The sequence below is a fragment of the Geospiza fortis genome, unplaced genomic scaffold (assembly GCF_000277835.1).
Source record: "Geospiza fortis unplaced genomic scaffold, GeoFor_1.0 scaffold255, whole genome shotgun sequence".
NCBI lineage: Eukaryota > Metazoa > Chordata > Aves > Passeriformes > Thraupidae > Geospiza > Geospiza fortis.
The window spans coordinates 1,049,675-1,053,996 of NW_005054497.1; positions in this window are offsets into that span (position 1 = coordinate 1,049,675).

Here is a 4,322-nt window from a genome sequence, read left to right on the forward strand (position 1 = left end):
AGCATAGCCCAGTGAAACGAAGTGGTGCAGTTAAAATACCAGTTTGCATATCTTAGAACAAAAAATACAGCCCTCATCTACAAGCAAGGAGGCTGTGTTCTCAAAACCAAGAGGCTGTGCTGGCTATGTTGGACCAGAAGGAAAGCAGGGGATTGCAGCACAATACTCCAGTTCTCTTTGCAATAATTCTTGCATGAATAAAGAGGTTACTGAGCTCTGAGTTTGTCTGTGGCTGGAACTGGTGAGAATGATGCTGGAATACTGCAGTTTCAGCAAGTTCTGCTTGTGAGGTGTATACCCAGAGAGCACAGAAACAGCTATAAAACAGAACAGAGAAATCACTGAGATAGAGCTTCTTATGCATGTTTACCCTCCATAAATGTACTCCAGAGAGGCATCTTCACTGGAAGAGAAGGCTGAACACCAAAGAGTTTTACACTCCAGTGAAGCAAAACATAACCTGAATCTGTAGCTGGAAGTTGAAGCTGGACAAGTTAAGCTGAAAATAGCATGCATTTTTATTACAGTGAGTCTAATCACTGGAATAGTCTAGTGGGGTAGGGTGGATTCTCTGGCTCCTAAAGTCTTCACATCCAGACAGATGCCTTTCTGGGGATAGTCCTTAGCAAAACACGATTTATTGGACTCTATGCAAAGGTAACTTGATGAAATGTAATGGCCTGTGATATACAGCAGGTCAGACTGGATAACAGAGTGGTTCCTCCTAGCTTGGAGCATTACAAATCTATGAACACTTAAACTTTAGGAAATTATGACAGCAAGCTGTAATATTTTTCTCTGCCGAGATTTCTCCAAAGCTCCTAAATAAATCATTACATACAAAACTTGCTAACCAGCATTGAGTTTTTTTGGTTTTTTTTTTTTTTGAGCTACGTTGGGGATTTTTTAGTCTTGTTTTTAGAAGAATAGTTTATAAGATTTTCTTTTTTAAGTACAGTTAGGAGGCTCTAGCACTAAAACTTTGCAAGAATAGGGAGAATTACTATGTTGTACCTGGAACTTCACCAAGCTGTGTAACTTCATTTTGTTTGGCTTTTCAAAACCTTTCTCACAGCAATTTGCACTTTCCACGTGCCCTGGTACCAACTTTATTTTGTCAATTATACCATGCTGTTGGCTGCCCATCCCCTATCACAAAATTTATACAAAATCTAAAGTTTTGCCAAAGCAGGCTGATACAAGAACACTTTTCTCACTGGTGGGAACTGTTAATCTACACACTTCTCACAACAGGAGCTGGGCTCAGGAATTGTTCTTCATGTGCTTTAGTTCCTCATTTGAAGGGGGTAGTTTTGCGTTATCAATAGAGCCGTCTCAGAAGCAGCTCTTTACACAGCCTCTCCTTGGAAGATTCTGTGGGGAAGAAGGGAGGCTGGGTATAACTTAAGAGGAAGGTATTTGAGTCCCTTGTTGAGGAAGCAAGTGCTTAACTTTAACCAGGTGCTGAAGTCCATCAATGCAAAATAAATAAATGATCTGTGGACACATTGCAGCATATACTTAAACATAGCCCTGCACTGCCAGTTCTAATGAGTTACAGCTTCAGGCTACAGAAGCACTCGAGGAGCTGTGTCATCCAAAGTGCAGGAGAAGTCCCTTGAATTTAATGGGATTGTGTGTGTACTCAAAGTAATCCACCTCCTAAGTGTAGAACTGGAATAAAATGCTCTGAAAAGCAAAAGGAAGCAAACTGGGAGAGAGTGGTGAGCATACACCACTTAATTTGTTGGTGTCTGTTAGTCACAGCAAATAGATCCACAGATCTATTTGGTAAGGATGGAATGATGTGAGGCCTCCAGGTGTGATTTTCTTTGGGGAAGACTGGGGGCATTTTTAGAGGAGGAAAAAAAGAAAACCAACTCAAATTTAAATACTTCCCAGCAGTGCGAGAGTAAACAAAAACCTATATCTTAACCTGGTAGAAACTAAAAGGAGTTTGCCTGAGATATTGAATGATTTAACTGTAAGCAGGGAATGAGCTGTCTCCTAACTCCTTAGGCAATGGATTGATGGCTGTTTGGTTTGTTGCTAAAGAGGCAACTGTTGTTGATTCAATTCTTGTAATTCATCCCTTGTTTCTCCCCTCTCAACCCTATACTTAATGAAATTATTTAAAAAGAAAAAAAAAGTGAGAGAAAGTTTAGCTTTGTTTTCTTTTTTTTTTCTTTTTTTTTTTTTCAGGGGTTATTACTCCTAACAGTGCCTTAACATAATCTCACAGCTGACTGAACACTACCCTCTGACCTTTCTTTCCTTGGGGACAAACTCAGGTTTAATTGACGTTTGTGTCTGTGAGCTCTGCTGAGGAGAGATTAGCTAATTAGTATTTAAATGTTCACTAATGTTCCAATGGATTTGTCAATTACAATCTTGTTAAAAATTGATGCAAGGATTTCAATTTTTTTTTAAAGCAGCAATGTCAGAGCTGATTCAATTTCTCCAGAGGATTAAAGAAAAAATCAAATCTGCTATTATGATCTTTTCAGTCATACTAGACTGCGAGGAAAATATTTTGACTTGTAAATGGCCCATGTGTTTCTCAATGTGAAAATATATTCAATTCATGTTGCTGGGTTGAAAAATTTGAGGATCCACAAGTTCTCATTAGGACAATTTGGAAATATTCACACTGTATTTAGATGTGTTGATGTTCTACTCTCCCAACAAAGCCTTTGCAATTTGAAATACTAGAAGAAATTTCCAGACAAATTTAACACATGGTATTAGGATAACTCCACTGGTAATACAGGGTATCAATCTCTTCAGAGTTTTCTATTATGTACATGATACACATTTCACCCAGTGCATTGAGTGTGATCCATAACAGTTTTTAGCCAAAGAGTTTCAATTTCAAATTAAATCCATAGTTTTTACAGTAAATTATGAAGGCATCTTCTGGCTGTGGAAAATCTTTAACTGATCAAAACAGAGGCTCCTTGTTATGACCTGAAAGCTTTATTCTGACCTGGTGAATGAGGAAAGATAACATAATATAGCAACTTGCTTAGAGCCAACCTTCTTTCAACCCCTTTCCACCAAAGTATTTCAGCACACAGAGAAAGTACACAAATATATTGGATTTGGATCAAAGTTTGAAATTTGGTGCCTTAAAGACAGTCTTTAAAGAGATTTCAGAAGCCATCTATATAACCTAAATATACTTGACTTTTTTTTTCAAAGATGCTAAGGTATTGCAACAACCCAGCAGGTTTGGTGTATTAGAAGTTTCAGCCATTTAGGGGTTACACACCTTCTGTAAATGAAGCTAGTTTATTTGGAAATGTAACTGAATGTAACTGTGCATTTGGGTACTCAGGAAATATAAGGAAATATTTTCATGCACATCAAATATTCAAGAATACTGGCGTGATGGGGAAGCCCAAGATCATTGACTTTCCATGACAGCTCTAATTTGGACAGCAAGAATGTATAATTATTTTGGGGTGCGGTTTTTCCCTTCATGATTTAAAAACAAATCTATATTAGCACAAAATTACTTTGTTTCCTGTCTAATGAACAACTAAGAAAAGATGCTTTGGATCGAAATGGTGAAGAGAGTGTTTTTAGGTTTACCTGAAAAAAAGTTACATTTCATTTTCCAATGCTTTACTTAAGAGAACAAGAGGTTGTCCAAAGTTTCAGAACAACACACATACTTTTGGTGTTCTTTTTTCTAAAGCACTTAGAAACTAATATCAGTCCAGAATTGTTGTAATTTACCCAGCTGCTTTTCTTCTGGTATTTTACCTTGATGAACTCTTTTTCTGGGAACCTGTGTCTCTTTTGGAAAGAGGCTGTAAATTCGTAAGTGCCTACGTGATTTACAGTCATCCTTACCATCCCCAAGCCTGATGCCATGGTGCAGACACATCAACTCGTTTGTATCCTAAGGGTCAGTGGGTAGTTTTCCAATGAATCTCATTGGAGCTCTCATTAGAATAGAGGTGTTTTCATTGCATATGTTGGGGGAAATTCTTGGACTACAGCAAAGGAAGTAGGAATAACGTGAGCTCCTCTTCTCACATCTAAGCAACAGCATTATCTCTTTCCATCTCTTCTCCCACCCACCACCTTTTGGGTGTCCTCTCCCCCCACTCCTCTTTATCCCTATCTCGTGGCCTCCTTCAGGAAAAGCAGCATGCTCAGGTCCGGGCGATGCATCAGCAGGGATGTCAGCAGCAATGGTGGATGCAGACCTGGGCAGACCCAGCCCTGCATTACTGAAACTCTCTGTGGTCCGACTGCAAAGATACTAGGCTCTGTCCTTCCTAAAACATCCCCCTGCAGCCCCAGAGCCATTA